At 41.2% G+C, this 18,313-nt stretch overlaps 1 pseudogene; it reads left to right on the top strand.

Moving 5' to 3' along the window:
* Positions 1-14,836: 14,836 nt before the first annotated feature.
* On the top strand, positions 14,837-17,894 carry LOC130027614 (dnaJ homolog subfamily A member 2-like; annotated as a pseudogene).
* Positions 17,895-18,313: the final 419 nt, after the last annotated feature.

The raw sequence follows: 18,313 nt of genomic DNA, 5'->3' as shown, positions 1-18,313 counted from the left end.
CCTGCCTCCCCCAAATGGAACCCCGGTGACCAGAAGCCTCTACAAACACAGCTCGAGTATGCGGGAACAAGGACTTTTTCTCAAAATCGCGCAGCCGCTTACGCGGCCGCACGACATCTCTCTATATACAAAGTGATCAATGAGAAGTAAACCACCCAATCTTTCTCCCTGAAAATCAGAGTTAGTTTCGAGCATGGCCACAGCCCCAGAAACACAAGGACTTAATGCAGAACCCAGCAGCTTAGAGCAGAAAAGTGAATGGATGATGCGCTAACCCAGGCCATCATTTCTGCCCAGAGGGGAAAGGGTGTTGCCCCATTCGCCCTCTCTTCTCTGGAAAGAAGGATGGCGGCTGCATGGGAGCCTTGTGGACAGCAGGTATGAGCCGGGGGTGAGGGGGCGACTAAAACCTCATGAGAAGGGGGGCGTTCCGGTCCGTCCTTCACGCCCTACCGAGGTCACCAGTTGCCCCCCACGAGCGGCTCCCCAGCATGGCCACAGTCCCAGAAGCACAAGGACTTAATGCAGAACCTGGCAGCTTGGAGCAGAAAAGTGAAAGGACTATGCGTTAATCCAGGCCATCAAGTCTGCCCAGAGGGGAAAGGGTGTTGCCCCATTCGCCCTCTCTTCTCTGGAAAGAAGGATGGCGGCCGCATGGGAGCCTTGTGGACAGCAGGTATGAGCCGGGGGTGTGGGGGCGACTAAAACCTCATGGGAAGGGGGGCGTTCCGGTCCGTCCTTCATGCCCTACCGATGTCACCAGTTGCCCCCCACGAGCGGCTCTCCAGCACGGCCACAGCCCCAGAAGCACAAGGACTTAATGCAGAACCCAGCAGCTTGGAGCAGAAAAGTGAACAGACTATGCATTCATCCAGGCCATCAAGTCTGCCGGAGGGGAAAGGGTGTTGCCCCATTCGCCCTCTCCTCTCTGGAAAGAAAGATGGCAGCCACATGGGAGCCTTGTGGACAGCAGGTATGAGCCGGGGGTGTGGGGGCGACTAGAACCTCATGGGAAGGGGGGCGTTCCGGTCCGTCCTTCACGCCCTACCGAGGTCACCAGTCGCCCCCCACGAGCGGCTCTCCAGCACAGCCACGGCCCCAGAAGCACAAGGACTTAATGCAGAACCCAGCAGCTTGGAGCAGAAAAGTGAACAGACTATGCATTCATCCAGGCCATCAAGTCTGCCGGAGGGGAAAGGGTGTTGCCCCATTCGCCCTCTCCTCTCTGGAAAGAAAGATGGCGGCCACATGGGAGCCTTGTGGACAGCAGGTATGAGCCGGGAGTGTGGGGGCGACTAAAACCTCATGGGAAGGGGGGCGTTTCGGACCGCCCTTCACGCCCTACCGAGGCCACCAGTTGCCCCCACGAGTGGCTCTCCAGCACGGCCACAGTCCCAGAAGCACAATGACCTAATGCAGAACCCAGCAGCTTGGAGCAGAAAAGTGAAAGGACTATGCGTTAATCCAGGCAATCATTTCTGCCCAGAGGGGAAAGGGTGTTGCTCCCTTCCGCCCTCCTCCCTCTGGAAAGAAAGATGGCGCCCACATGGGAGCCTTGTGGACAGCAGGTATTAGCCGGGGGTGTGGGGGCGACTAAAACCTCATGGGTCGGGGGACGTTCCGGTCCATCCTTCACGCCCTACCGAGGTCACCAGTCGCCCCCCGCGAGCGGCTCTCCAGCATGGCCATGGCCCCAGAAGCACAAGGACTTAATGCAGAACCCAGCAGCTTGGAGCAGAAAAGTGAACGGACTATGCGTTGATCCAGGCCATCAAGTCTGCCGGAGGGGAAAGGGTGTTGCCCCAATCGCCCTCTCCTCTCTGGAAAGAAAGATGGCGGCCACATGGTAGCCTTGTGGACAGCAGGTATGAGCCGGGAGTGTGGGGGCGACTAAAACCTCATGGGAAGGGGGGCGTTTTGCTCCGCCCTTCACGCCCTACCGAGGCCACCGGTTGCCCCCCGTGAGCGGCTCTCCAGCACGGCCACGACTCCAGAACACAGAAACCAATTTCTTAACTATCTGACTTTCAGTAGAAATACCTCCAGGGTCAATAGGTAAAATAGCAGAAATCCAAAACCAACATTTAATTCTTTAACCCAGCTGTAGAAAGCAAATCACTTCACAATGCTTTTTCAGCATGTCTGATTTGGGGGGGGGGGTAAACTATAAAAAATAGTGGTGAATCTTTTATTGAAACAATGAATCTAATCAAAGCAGAAAGAGTGTTAACTAGAATTCATCTGCCTCACAGGGACGGGGAGGGGTGGGGGGTGGGGTTTTATTGGGGTTCTTCATGGTAAAAAATTAGTATTGGTAAAGGGAAATGTGTTTGATATTTGCATGACTGAGACATAAACCTGAAAGCTTTGTAACCTTTCCCACAGTGATTCAATAAATAAATAAAAAAAATAAATTAAAAAAAAAAAGAAACTTCAAAGGCTGAGCAACGAGTTTTTGTTCGTCTTAATATGAATACTTATGTGTTTCAATTAATTGTAATTATTATTTTTAATCTACCATCTCTGTATCACTGTATCATTGTCATCCCATTGTTCATCTATTTCCTTGAGCAGGCACCAGTAGCATCTCCATCTGTCCTAGTCCTGAGATTTAGCAAGTGCCACATTGGAGACTCTTTCAGGGTCAGGGGAATGAGACCTATTGTTACAGGGTTTTGGCACATCGAATATGCCACGGGGAGTTTGCCCGACTCTGTCATATGGGCAGGATACACTCGATAGCCTGCTGGGTTCTCCAGCAGAGAGCAAAAACTAGATAATAAGAGGTGGCACTGCCACAAATGTGACAACATGTTTCCAGGAGCTTGGTTTTATAGTCTCTGGATCTTGGCCATTGATGGGATTACACGGTGCAGAGGGCAGTAGGTGGGTGTAACTGTCTAGCTACTGGAAGATGGAAGATCTGGGTAGAGGAGGCCCAGTCCTGATCCAAGCAGGCTTGGAGATCTCAGACCCAGGTCCCACACACCTGGGTTCCTCTGCTGGTTCCTTCATGCGTGAGCCTCATCCGAGCATGTGGAGAGGGGTCTTAAGTATGTCTGTGTTTGGATTCTGAAGGCTTTCAGCTGCTGTGACCCTGCTTGGAGCAGGGAGGGAAAATCAAACCGCCCCCTTCAGAGGGCCCTGGTGAGGACAATCAGAATATAAAGTTCTTCAAAGTTTTGGACTATTGAAAATATCTGGTGGGGATGCACTAATGATACAGCAGAAATTCCCAAAATGGCATAGGTTAGATTATGGAGTGTAGGGGACAATACTTATTTTATATTTACTAAAATTAATATAAGTATGATAAAAAAAACTAAACATAAGATTATGGTAAAAGATAGTGGGCATGCGGCTGTGAACTATAAAATTTTTCAACTTTGCTATGTTTTTATTTCACAAATAAAAATTTTTAAATACTTGAAATTTATTTATTTAATTATTTTTATTGAATTGCCATGAGATACAGTTACAAAGATTTCATGATTGAGTTTCAGTCATAAAATGATCAAACACCCATCCCTACATTAGTGTATATTTTTCACCACTAGTGTCCCCAGTATTCCTCCCATTACCCCCACCTGACTCCATCACCTGCCTCTATGGCAATTTTCTTCTTACTCTCTCTCTACTTTTGGGCATTATGGTTTGCAGTATAGATACTGAGAGGTCATCATGTTTGGTCCTTTATCTATTTTCAGCACACATCTCGCATCCAAAATGATCCCTCCAACCATCATTGATTTAGTGATCCCTTCTTTATCCCAGCTGCCATCTCCCCCAGCTCATGAGGCAGGCTTCCAACTATGGGGCAGTATTCCTGGCCCTTGTCTCTACTGTCCTTGCGCGTTAGTCTCATATCATGTTAAAAAATACTTGAATTTTAAAAGTTAAGAGTCATTGAAAGGAACAAATGGGACTACACAAATCTAAAATGCCCTTGCAACAAAGGAAACCATAAAGAAATGGAAAGCCAAAAAATTAAAATAAAAAAAATTTAAAAAAAAGAAATGGAAAGCCAACCTACTGAATAGAAAACTTTACAAATTATGCGTCTGGTAAAGATTTAATATTTAGAATATTTAAAGAACTCATTTAACTAAGAAAAAATTTCAAAAAATCATAGTATTGATTTTTTACATATTTTAATAACTCACCATGAGATAGAATTATAGACTTACAAACTTTCATGATAATGTTTCTGTCACACAATAATAGAGTACTCATCCCTCCACCAGTGCCCATTTTCCACCACCAATGTTCCCATTATCACTCCCACCACCTCCAGTCCATTCTCCTCCCCCCTAAACCCCCTCCACTCCCCTTCTATGGTGGCACATTCACTTTTATTCTGTCTCCTTTTTTTTCTTTTCTTTTTGGGTCAAACCTGGCGATGTACAGAGGTTAGTTCTGGCTCATGCACTCAGGAATTAGTCCTGGTGGTGCTCGGGGGACCATATGCGATGCTGGGAACCAAACCTGGGTTAACTGAGTGCAAGGCAAACACCTCACCTGATGTACTATTGCTCCAGCCCCAATATCTCTCTCCTTTTGGGGTTTTACGGTTTGCAATACAGATAGTAAATGGCCATCATGTTTGGTCTATAGTCTACTTTCAGCACGCAACTCCCATCTCGAGCAAACCCTCCAAGCATCATTCACCTTGTGGCCCCTTCTCTATCCCAGCTGCCTTTCCCCCAGCATGTGAGGGTGATTTCCAAGCCGTAGAGCAATCCTCCTGACCCTTATTTCTATTATCCTTGGGTGTTAGTCTCCCATTCCGTTACTTTTTATTCCACAAGTGACTGCAGTAATTCTATGTCTGCCCCTTTCTCTCTGACTCATTTCGCTTAGCATGATACTCTCCATGTCGATCCATTCATATGCAAGTTTCATGATTTTATCTTTTGTAAAAGCTGCATAGTATTCCATCATGTATATGTACCAAAGTTTCTCTAACCAGTCATCTTCAACTTGATTTTTTTTTAATTGGTTGAGGAATTATATTTTGACTTTTTCTAAATAAGATATCTAAATGGTCAACAGGTACATGAAAAGATCATTACCACTAATGATCAGGGAAAACAAAGCCACAACGAGAATTAGCTTACTTTCTTTAAGATTGAGCATCAGCAAAAAGAAAAAAGAAAAGGAACAGTGGTGAGGATGTGCAGAAGTGTGAACCTTGTGCACTGAAGTGATTGTATGTGAATCAGCCCACAGAGGAAAATAGTATGGAAGTACCTTAAGAAATTAAAAATAAAATTAATGAGGAAGGCAGTCAGATAGGGGAAGCTTGGTATTCAGGAAGTAATAAAACCAAAAGATAAACTAAAAAAAAAAAAAGTTTACTCTGTTGCCAGTCTTTTTGCCAGCTCCAAAGTACATAGCTGGCTGCCCTCCCTCCTCTTGAAGATGTAGTAATTGAGGCCAAGTAAAACAAAATACTCTCTGGTGTGATATAAATGTCTAATAATAATAACAAGGATAATAATTATGATTTATTCAAGTTTGTAGAAATGAGTAGAAAAGCAGTTACAGGAATTTGGAGGTAGAGGAAATAGAGAGATTGATAAATGAGATCCAACTTTCAGATTTAAGTAAGTATAGTGATGAGCACAAGTTGAGGATCTAATGCATTACATGGCCACTCTAATTGATAGTAACACAGTATGTAACTGAAATCTGCTAAGAGAATAAAAATTTGTAGTTTTTTCAAAAAAGCCTGGGGTGAGGGGAGTATATGTGGATTTTGTGCTGGATGGGTTAATTAACTCTATGGGGAGAATCCCTTCAGAATATAAAGGCATATCAAATCCCTTGATGTAAACGGCAAATATCTTGCAATGTGGTTGGTCACTTATAATTGAATAAAGCAAGGCCAGGGAGGAGTGTCACTTAGCAAACACATTGAAGTTATAGAAGCATACAGGGGAAAAAAGATTGAAAGAAATATATATATATTATAGAAAAAAAGATGTACATTATATCTTTCCATTAGTTCAACAGAAATTTTAACAGTGGCATTCAGACTTCTACAATTTCTTTTGACCTCTGATATGTGACTTTTTTCTCAAATTAAATCAAGACTATTTAGCTATGTGGGGATAAAAGAATCTTGATTTGTTTGAGAAACACATTTGGAAAAGTTATGATGAACTTTAATGGGAAACACACTTGTATAGAAGCCTGGGCATAAGGTTGAAATTGATCATCACATTGTTTGTTTAGAAAAGAAAACATAACATTCAAAGAATATGTTGGAAGCATTGGATTTCTTCACATGAGAACACACACATTGAAAATGATGAGGCTAGGATAAAGCATAAATTACAGACTACTTTTTTCTTTACTCAAAAGTGTTGAGCTTTTAAAACACACATATAGTATTGGCTAGCCTACAAATCAGAACATTTCTGCATAGAGGAATACTTTATGGGAAAAAGATACAAATAACAGAAACGTTTCAAATTAATTAATGCAAATGACCAGACTTTGGAAATAATTTCCCAAGTAGAAGAATGAAATGAGAGTTTACGGCTAGCCAAATAAGTAGAGTCTAGGCAGGAGCCTATCATTGCTCGCCTGGGTGGTCCCGCTTCCCAGAAGAGAGACTCATTGAACTTCATGATAGAGTCATGACGTACTCGGCACCTAAGGGCCTTTGTGTGTGGGGAGGGTGGAGTGACGGGGGAGACATCTTAAAAAATCATAGAAGAGGGTCAAAAAATCATGGAAGAAACTTTTTGAGTTTTTTTTTAAGTCAACCCATTTACCCCCAAGAAAAACCACACCTAAATTCTTCCAGACAGATTAAAATCTTTCCTATTTCTAAAGACCTCCTGAGAAGGAGTTTCCATTTCCTTACTTCAGTGTTTAGCATACTTCACTCTCAAGAACATTGTTCTCCTTCCTATGCTAAATCTTTCATGATACTGCCAAGACTTTTATTTGTTCTTATAATATCCTCTGCAGGGAAGGAAGACAGCTGAGTGAGTTTGATTCAAGAACTCTTTGTCCTTCTTTCCCCCTGGGCTCTCTTTTCTCTACATTCACAATTCCCATTCTTTAAGGCAGGGTTTCAAGTGCCTTTTGGGGTCAGGCAAATAATATATAACTTGTAGGATTTAAGAATGTGGGAAGTGATAGCAAAATAAAGGCATTTATTGCATATTTATTACATACACTGGTTAGGCCAAGCCAATGACTTCAGCAGGATTCTGCTTGAGGACTACCCACTTGCTTGTTTTAAGACTTTTCTAAATGGGTGAAACACAGTAGTCAGATTCTATTTGCCTCTGCATAACAAGGCCTAGTTCAACTATGAAGAAAGATGATTTTTATACATATTTTCCAATACTATATATAAGTACTCTTACTGTAGTATAGTTATTCTTTTTCTGAACACATTCTGTGGGGGATTTTAACATACATATTAGTTCCAACATGGCCTCAAGTGGTCCTTGTCTTTTGGTTTCCTTGTGTTCTAGCCCTATGTGAGCAGTGGCATATGATGGACCTGATGGCATGTGACTTCTAATGCTAGATCATGTAAATCACTGCAACTTTCACCTTTATTTCGGTGTCTCTGAGGAAAACAGTGCCGTTCTGTGGAGAATCTGGAGACATTGAAAACAGTCCTGTGCAGATTATCTGATACCCCTATCCAATAGTTAGCATCAACTTGGCAGCCTGAGTACCCCACCTTGGAAACAGACACTTTCTAAACCTAGTCAAATTTTCAGTTACTGTAGGACCAGCCAATATGTAGGATCAACCATAGTAGCACTGTAGCATTGTCCTCCGTTGTTCATAAATTTGCTCGAGTGGGCACCAGTAATGCCTCCATTGTGAGACTTGTTGTTACTTTTTTTGGCATATCGAATATGCCATGTATAGCTTGCCAGGCTCTGCTGTTTGGGCAGGATACTCTCGGTAGCTTGCTGGGCTCTCCAAGAGGGGTGGAAGAATCAAACCTGGTTGGCTGCGTGCAAAGCAAACACCCTACCTGCTGTGCTATCACTCCACCACAATGTAAGTAAGAACTTGTAAATGACAGATTACAAGTTATAACTATCTACAAAGATCTTTGTTGAGTTTTTGACCAATGGAAGACAGAGGCATAAATCATTATTTCTGTTGTTGTAAACCACAAAGTGTTAGACAGTTTTATGGCAACCATAGTTGCCAACAGAGTTGACATAACCAACTAGGCAAATTGAAATCATGAATCTGCAAGTGCAGGTATTTATCTTTTAAAGAGAGTATAAATAATCAGTGAGAGGAACTCATTTCTCACAATTCCCTTTTTCATATTACACTGGTTTTTAGCAATCATTTGTCAACAGCTAATATTATTTCTTTTGTTTTGGTTTTTTTGGCCATGCTCAGCAATGCTCAGGGGTTACTCCTGGCTCTGCACTCAGAAATTGCTCTTGTCAGTGCTTGGGGAACCATATAAGATGCTAAAGATTGAACTGAGATTGGGCACAAGCAAGGCAGCTGCCGTATCTGCTGGATTATCTCTCCAAATATTTGGTAATATTTAGTATTACCAAAACTAATACTATTTGAACTGTTACAATGTGGTAGCAGTATGGCAAGTGCTTACATAAGTTATCCTCATACAATCCTCATAATAGCTCTAAGGAGTGACCACTATTAATGTATTTTTCCAGTTTATTACAAGAAAAATCAAGCTAGTGAAATAAGAGGCTTCCTAAAAGTAGCTGTGTTTTGTTTTGTTTTGCTTTTTATAAAAGCTTCAAAACTTCCCAATTCCTAATATCTTTACAAATTGGACATCACAAATAATTTCAATTTCATGACTGTGAACCTTGTTTTTAAAATTACTTTTAAGCAAGGCATTTGGTTCATTCTGTTTGGTAGGCTTTACATTTTTTTTCGCTCTAAATCACAGCTACTTTCTCCGTCTATGCATAGGTAGAGCAGCAACAAGGGGTCAGTATTCCCAGGAGCATCTCCAACCTCTGTTGGGCAACCAATACCCACCACCTATGCTTCCAAAGGAGGGTCGGAGAGTTCTTGTGTTTCCCAGAGATCCCTGTGGGAAGGAGGTTCTGTTTCCTCCAGCAGTGAACTCTCAGTACTACACAAGCCTGAACTGGCCTTTTCTTTGCTACTCATTCTCCCTGTTTCTTCACTTTTGCTTCCTGTGATTGCCCTTCAGATAAATATAATTCCACATTTTAGGATTCTCATTTTGGGTCATGTAAATGAAGATAATATATTTATGAATAGAGTGAACTATCATCCTTCTCCCTAACCCTAATGATTTTAAATTGCCAAAAATTAAAAATACAAGTTTTCAGTAATAAATGTTTCTCTAAGTACATAAATATATATCATTTTAGAATCTAAGTAAATAAATATTAGTCAACTTACATTTCAGGGAGGGATGGTTTCCTTATATGACTGTAAAAAAAACACTTGTTCTTTTTAACTTTTGGTAAATTTTTTACTTAAAAAATAATCCTCTGATATGAATGAAATGAACAACTAAAGCAAATCAAATATATTTTATAGTGTATATACTTCAAAGGTAATATAAGTCTTGTTTAAAGAAATAAAAAACATAGTTTATGTTAGGGCATCTGTTCTAGATTTGGGAAGTTTGTGATTATTAGTTCTCCAGTACCTCTGGTCATCAGTATAAATATTGTGATACTATTTTCGAGTTATATTCATTTTTTTGGCAATGCTTTGCATTTCTTCAACCACAAATCTCAAGTATCTAAAGACTGTGAGGTTCTTGCATAAAACAATCAATCATCCCCTTTTGGCTATTTGGCAGAGACAGCCAATGACTTGTTCTGTCATGAACTGAATTCATATATATTCATGAGGCACAAAGAAACACTTCATTGTTTCAGATTGTTTTGTTATTTTAGAATAAATCATAAAGACATCATCCCACTCAAAGCTAGTAAAGAAATATTTGTCCTATGATCCTCACCTTTGTGGTTTGTAGTGTTTTAACTTGCACGGTGCATCCCACATTACACTTTTCTTTTTCTTTTCTTTTTTTTTTTACAGTAAGATGCATACTTTTTCTTAAAGCAGCATGTCTTTGTTACAGCAGCAAATTTTGGCAGCACAAAATAAAAACCTTAAATGATGTGTTCCTGAAGTTAAAAGTCTATATGTTTCTGTGGCAGAATCAAAAATGTTATATAAGCATGTATTATCTAAACTCCAGAATTTCATTAGTATCAACCTTTATTTTCCTCATTTATTAGTGCAGAACCTTTTAAGAATCCATTGTGGGGGTTGTAATACAACAATCTTGCATGGGCTGACCTGGATCCCATAAGATTCCCAAAACACTGCCAGGAGTGATCCTTAAGTGCAGAGCCAAGATTAAGCTTTGAGTGCTGCCAGGTGTGGCCAAAAATCCAAAACCAAATCGAAACAAAAACCCTAAGAAAAAGACTTCATTGGAATTACAAAATCATTGATTGCATCTTCCTGGATTTCTGGGAACCTCAATAAGAGCAACAATAGCTTGAGCAGCATAGAAGCAAGTTGCAGAGAAAACTATTTTAACACATCTGAGAAATAGAAAAAAAAGTGGATTTTTGCATTTAAGATCATGCAAATTCCTCCCTTTATCTACTCTGTCTATCTTTTGGTTTTGCTTTGTTTGGGGGCTTTCTGGGCATATCCAACTGCGGCAGGTTTTATTACTGGCTCTGTGTTCAGGGATCTCTCCTGGTGGTTCTCAGAGTTGCTCTGCTGTACTCTATCCCTCCAACGCCATGTCTGACTTTCAATCAGTGAACAGTAATATCCAGGGAAATAAAATTTAGAGAAAATAATTCCAGAAACAAAAGCTATTGAACATTCCTTCTTAAAACACCAATATGCTTCTCACAAAAGACAGCTTAGTGGGGGCTTCCCTAAGAATTATGGCTTCAGAAACAAGACTCAATTCAAACCTTTGCTGTCTTGAATTCTAACAATTTTAAAAAATGGCACTGTGTCTATTTAGAAATTAAACAAATTCTTGCCACAGGGATCAACAATGTTTACAAGGACTGATGGTAATAGAAATGTGGCTTCCCAAAGGGTTACGAGCAGACAACTTGGATTTTAATTCTGGCCTATACTTGTCATAAACTGGTAAATTCAAGCAATTAATTTTCTTTTCCTTTTACTTTAGTTTTTTTTATCTTCTATAGTATAGATAATAGTACCTATCTTAATTTATGAGAGAGGGAATATGTGATACAATAGAGTGGCTATGTATTTTAGTTATTCTTATTGTGTCATCCTCCTCATTATCCTCAGTCACTATGCTTAGCTGTGAAAAACAGAACCTTTTTCAGGTATAATAAACAAAAAAGGAAACTAGGTGGTTTGGCTGTTCTGGAGTCAGGAAAAACAGAGAATCAGACTTGGGAATGACTTAGAAAGCACAATACCTATTAGGGTGGGTGCTGTAGGATTTGTACACTTACAGAGTTATGTAGCTGTATTCCCCAAATTCATAGGTCTGCAAGCCAATGGTAAAAGGATCATTTTTTAAAAACTTGATACCTTCATCCTATTGTGAAGGATGCTGCTGAACAGACATGAGAACTTACACAGGAGCAACATAAACTGCAGGGTAAAGTAAAACAGGGCACCAGGTGTTCAGAATGTAGGGCCATTTCCAATAAGACATTAAAATATTGAGCTTTTTTCTTTTTTCTTGCAGTTTCAAATCATATATATGGTGATTTTATTGTTTACTATTTAATACCATTTCAAGTGAAGACATCTAGCAGGAAAAAATCAAAACAAAACTTAAGGGACTGGAGAGATAGATCAAGCAATAATGCACATGCCTAGCATGTGTGAGCTCCTGAGTTCAATTCCCAGTACCACATAACAATCCTGAGTTCCTCTGGATATAGCTTCTGTGACACTGAACACAACACTTTCATCTTAGGTTGCTAAGAATGACCTCATCTTATCCCCAACACTGTGGAATATGAAAATTATAAAGTAGAAGTATCAAGTTTCTCATTTGTCTTCATTGTCAGTTTCAAGTGCAACCTCCTTTAATTTATCACAAAAATATCAAAATTATCACAATTCCTATGTCATTTTGTACATATTTGTTCCTACAAGAAGAATAGAAATCCTGCACAAAATGTACTCATCTCTTTCTTTCTTTCTTTCTTTCTTTCTTTCTTTCTTTCTTTCTTTCTTTCTTTCTTTCTTTTTTTGCTTTTGTTGAGGTCACACCCTGCGATGCACGGGGGTTAATCCTGGCTCTGTACTCAGGAATTATGCCTGGTGGTGAATTACTATGCTCTGGGGACCATATGGAATTCTGGGAATCGAACTTGGGTTAGCTGCATGCAAGGCAAACACCCTACCCACTGTGCTATCGTTCCAGCCCCTCAACTGTTTTTTCATTTCTTGATTTGTGGACACTCAACCCACACTCCCTACAATTGATCCACTCTCAAGAACTGTAAAGGAAAGGACCTATGTATAGTTTTCTCTCTTCTGCCATTTTTCATATGTTATTACTGTAGGTAGCACAGTGGTAGGGCGTTTGCCTTGCACGCAGCCAACATGGCTGACCCGAGTTCGATTCCTCCACCCCTCTCAGAGAGCCCGGCAAGCTACCGAGAGTATCTCACCCGCACGGCAGAGCTAGGCATGCTACCCGTGATGCATTCGATATGCCAAACACAGTAACAACAAAGTCTCCAATGGAGACATTACTGGGCCCACTCGAGCAAATCGATGAACAACAGGAGGACAGTGACAGTGACAGTGACAGATTACTGTAGGTAGTTGGCTACTACAGAGAAGTTACCTGAGTTGGAAATGCTATGATAGGACTTTTGGATTTCTCATTTATCTTAGAGTGACATTGTCATTTTTCTATGTTGGAAGAAAATTTGGGTTTCAAAAGTAATGTGACCTCCAGAAGTTGTGAGTGTCTCCACCCAACCATTTCAGGAGAGAACATTAAGAAGTTTGATTATGTTCACTATGAGATTTGTTGACTCCCTATGAGTGTTCAAAGCTTGTATTTATCTGTATTTATATGCCAAGTAAAGAATTGGGTAAGGAATTGGGGAGGGTATACATCTGGCATGAATTATTTTATTCAGCATGATAATGGGCAAGCTTTAGAAGATTTCTTTGTAGCCCAGAAAGGCATTTATCTAAGTGTCTAGATAATGTTTCCCCCCAAAGTTAATGCCAATGTCAGAAAATACACATGTTTATTCTCTTTAATAAAACACACACACACGAGAATAAGTAGAAGACTACATGAGAATATAAGTAGAAGACTACATGAGAATAAGTAGAAGAAACGTGTATCTATCGTTGTTCTCTTAGTTGTAGAGAACCTAAGGACCGAATTCATCTGACAAAGGGACCTGAGAAGTAGTAGCTCAAGTGGTAGAGCACATGCATAGCATGTGTGAGGTCCTGAGATGGATTTGCAACAGTGTGTTTCCATAGCCCTGGTGTCCAAGCACTACACTGGGATGCCAGGGTATCTCTGTGTGTGACCCGGGAGCCCTCTTCTCCAGCACCACTAGGTATGGATCCTATTAACAAAAAAGTATTTTGACACAATGACTTATGTGAAAATGATCCAGGTGCGGTAGAGCAGAGAACGCACAAGCTGAGCACAAGATTTATAGGATGCCCAGGTTAGATCCCTGGTATAATATGGTCTCCCGAACATCACTGGAAGTAACTCCCAAGCACAGAACTGGAAGTAGCCATTGAGCACCTATAAAAATGATCTAAAGAAAAATTAATTAAAAATTAAAAATGACCAATGTGGCCGACCCAAGTTCGATTCCTCCCTCCCTCTTGAAGAGCCCGGCAAGCTACCGAGAGTATCTCGCCCCCACGGCAAAGCCTGGCAAGCTACCCGTGATGTATTCGTTATGTCAAACACAGTAACAATTGTCACAATGGAGACGTTACTGGGCCCGCTCGAGAAAATTGATGATCAATGGGAGAATAGTGACAGTGACCAATGATCCCAGTATCTCTCCCACCTCCCTATCCCTCCCCCCATCCCATCCCATCCCGCCTCTGTGGCAGGGCATTCCCTTTTGTTCTCTCTCTCCTTTCGGGTGCTGAGGTTTGCAAAAGAGGCATTGAGTGGCAATCATGTTAGGTCTATAGTCTACTTTCAGCATGCATCTCCCATCCTGGGAGGATCCTCCCAACACCCTTTACTTGGTGTTCCCTTCGCTATATGAGCTGCCTTTTCCCCTAGCGTGTGTGGCTGGCCTTCAAGCCATGGAGTGAACCTCCTGGTACTTATCTCGACTATTCTTGGATGTTAGTCTCCTATTTTGCTAGTCTCCTATTTATATTCCCCAGATGAACGCAATCTTTCTATGTCTGTCTCTCTCTTTCTGACTCATTTCACTTAGCATGATACTTTCTATGTAGTACCACTTGCACGTAAATTTCATGACTTCGGGTACTAGATCATTGTATAACTGAAACCTAAGCACAAAAACTTGTAAGTCCACAACTGTACCTCATGGTGTTTCACTAATAAAAACTTAAAAAAAAGAACAGTTAACAGATATATTAATATTAAAGGCTGGCACATTAACATAGCTATGGTCAAAGGGTGATAGGCAATCAGCAAGCACCTTTACAGTATAGTATATAAGTCTTATATTAAAGTCATTTCCTACTTTAAAAAAAATTGAAAATGAGGCTGTCTGCTCGGGCCTGAGCTCATGCTGCATGCTGCTGTGGGCCGGCTCTGCGCTCCGTCAGCTCTGCCACCTTCCTGCCCTCCAGCACTGCCAGGCTGGCCACCATGGCGAACATGACTGACACGAAGCTGTATGACATTCTGGGCATCCCTCCTGGTGCCAGCGAGAATGAGCTGAAGAGAGCATACAGAAAGTTAGTCAAGGAATACCATCCTGATAAGAATTCAAATGCTCGAGACAAATTCAAAGAAATAAGCTTTGCATACAAAGTACTAGCAAATCCAGAGAAATGGGAGTTATATGGCGGATATGGAGAACAAGGTCCTCAGGAAGGCAGTGGTGGAGGAGGTGGAATGGATGACATTTTCTCTCACAATTTTGGTGGGAGATTATTTGGCTTCATGGGCAATTAAAGTAGAAGTCGAAACGCAGAAGAAGAAAAGACATGATACATCCACTAGTATCTTTAGAAGATCTGTATAATGGCAAGACAACCAAACTATAACTTAGCAAGAATGTACTCTGTAGTGCATGCAATAGCCAAGGCAGAAAGTCTGGAGCTGTGCAGAAGTGTAGTGCTTGTCTGGGTCGAGGTGTATGCATCATGATCAGACAGCTGGCTCAAGGAATGGCACAACAGATTCAGTCTGTATGTTCTGACTGTAATGGACAAGGAGAGGTAATCAATGAAAAAGACCATTGTAAAAAATGTGAAGGGGAGAAGGTGATTAAAGAAGTCAAGATTTTCTTGACGTTCATGTAGACAAAGGCATGAAACATGGACAGAGAATTACATTAACTGGGGAGGAAGACCAGGCCCCAGGTGTGGAACCAGGGAACATTGTTCTTTTGCTTCAGGAAAAGGAGCATGAGATGTTCCAGAGAAATGGGAATGATTTGCACATGACATATAATATAGGACTTGTTGAAGCACTGTGTGGGTTTCAGTTCACATTTAAACACCTTGATGGGTGTTGCCTCATTCGCCCTCTCCTCTCTGGAAAGAAAGATGGCAGCCGCATGGGAGCCTGTGGACAGCAAGTATGAGCCGGGGGTGTGGGGGCGACTAAAAAAACCTCATGGGAAGGGGGGCGTTCCAGTCCGTCCTTCATGCCCTACCGAGGCCACCAGTTGCCCCCCACGAGTGGCTCTCCAGCACGGCCACAGCCCCAGAAGCACAAGGACTTAATGCAGAACCCAGCAGCTTGGAGCAGAAAAGTGAACGCACTATGTGTTAATCCAGGCCATCATGTCTGTCCGGAGGGGAAAGGGTGTTGCCCCATTCGCCCTCTCCTCTCTGGAAAGAAAGATGGCGGCCGCAAGTGGAGCCTTGTGAACAGCAGGTATGAGCCGGGGGTGTGGGGGCGACTAAAACCTCATGGGAAGGGGGACGTTCTGGTCCGTCCTTCACGCCCTACCAAGGTCACCATTTGCCCCCCGTGAGCGGCTCTCCAGCACAGCCACGGCCCCAGAAGCACAAGGACTTAATGCAGAACCCAGCAGCTTGGAGCAGAAAAGTGAACGGACTATGCGTTAATCCAGGCCATCATGTCTGTCCGGAGGAGAAAGGGTGTTGCCCCATTCGCCCTTTCCTCCCTGGAAAGAAAGATGGCGGCCGCATGGGAGCCTTGTGGACAGCAGGTATGAGCCGGGGGTGTGGGAGCGACTAAAACCACATGGGAAGGGGGGCGTTTTGGTTCGCCCTTCACGCCCTACCGAGGCCACCAGTTGCCCCCCACGAGCGGCTCTCCAGCACGGCCATGACTCCAGAGCACAGAAACCAATTTCTTAACTATCTGACTTTCAATAGATATACTTCCAGGGTCAATAAGTAAAATAGCAGAAATCCAAAACCAGCATTTAATTCTTGAACCCAGCTGTAGAAAGCAAATCACTTCACAATGCTTTTTCAGCATGTCTGATTGGGGGGGGGGTAAACTCTAAATAATAGTGGTGAATCTTTTAATGAAACAATGAATCTAATCAAAGCAGATAGAGTGTTAACTAGAATTCATCTGCCTCACAGGGACTGGGAGGGGTGGGGGGTGAGGTCTTATTGGGGTTCTTCATGGTAAAAAATAAGTATTGGTAAAGGGAAATGTGTTTGATATTTGCATGACTGAGACCTAAACCTGAAAGCTTTGTAACCTTTCCCACAGTGATTCAATAAATAAATAAATTATAAAAAAATAAATAAAAAAATAAATAAACACCTTGATGGACATCAAATTGTGATAAAATACCCTCCTGGCAAAGTATTTGAACCAGTTCGAGCTGAAAGTATGCCACAGTATCTTAATCCTTTTGAAAAAGGTGATCTTTACATGAAATTCTATGTGCAGTTTCCTGAAAACAACTGGATAAACCCAGACAAACTTTCTGAACTAGAAGATCTTCTTCCATCTAGACCAGAAGTTCCAAACATAATTGGAGAAACAGAGGAGGTAGAGCTTCAGGAATTTGATAGCACTAGGGGCTCAGGAGGTGGTCAGAGGCGTGAAGCATGTAATGATAGCTCTGATAAAGAAAGCAGCAGCCATCATGGACCAAGAGTGCAATGTGCCCATCAGTAAACTCTGCAAATTGCACTGGTGGATTTTCTTTCCACATTTGCCTGATTTGTTTTCAGCAACCTAGCTGGAGTGTCCGGTCAATTCAGATGAACTAATGGACATCTGTTGGTCTATGTGTAACTTTTAAAATTGGTATAGTATCTACACAGTGTATAATTTAACCACAAAGCTTTACCATCTTCATTTTGACTATTCTGTAGTAGAATAAAGCACTTGAAAGGAAACAAAACTCCCTTTCACATTTAGTTATATATAGGTTGCAGTCCTGATATCTGTTGATTTTTTTTCAGTTTTGTATAGATTTTATGTTTCAAATTTTAATTTCAAGTCCCACATTGTAAAGTTTGTGTACAATTTGTCCTGAAGCTTTGTGTTTGGCTGCACCTGCATAAGCTGCTAAAAGTAGAATAAAGAAATTTCATGACCTGTATCTATCATTTAGATGCATGGAAAAATGGGCTTTTGCACAATGGGTTTTGATCTGATTTGGGAACAATGGAATAAATAACATTAACTGTGGTTGTAAGTTTTGGGACTTTTCCTCTCCCCCACTATTTAAACCATCTTGTGAAAGGTTTCTGAAACTTGATAATAAAAGAAAGTGGTGTAAAAAAATTAAAAATGATATAATGTACCATTTATTAATATAAAAAGTAATATTTCCATCTTTTTAAGAAATAAGTAGAAATTATAGATAAAAATGAATAAATATAGAAATGATCCAGATCTAAAAAAAAATCACTGCTGGAAAATTTTTCAGAACTTAAGTAATCTATGTTTACCTCTAATGTCAGTTTGATAAAGTGATTTTGTCAATCAGTTCCCAAGGACTCTCCTTGAGAGCTGTCATGAATATTTACCCTCAGTATACACTAATGAGTCAAATATGTATTAAGAAAATACTCTACAACAATTGGGACTAAATTCATCAAGCTAGACAGTATATCCTGTTTTTCTAAAGTTCATTTTCAAATTCATTTTTCATTTTCCTTGAACTTAAGTTCTTTC

This window comes from Sorex fumeus, unplaced genomic scaffold, assembly GCF_029834395.1.
Source record: "Sorex fumeus unplaced genomic scaffold, SorFum_2.1 ptg000037l, whole genome shotgun sequence".
NCBI classification, from domain to species: domain Eukaryota; kingdom Metazoa; phylum Chordata; class Mammalia; order Eulipotyphla; family Soricidae; genus Sorex; species Sorex fumeus.
Note: the sequence above shows the minus strand (reverse complement) of the source record. Positions and strands in the feature narration are given on the sequence as shown.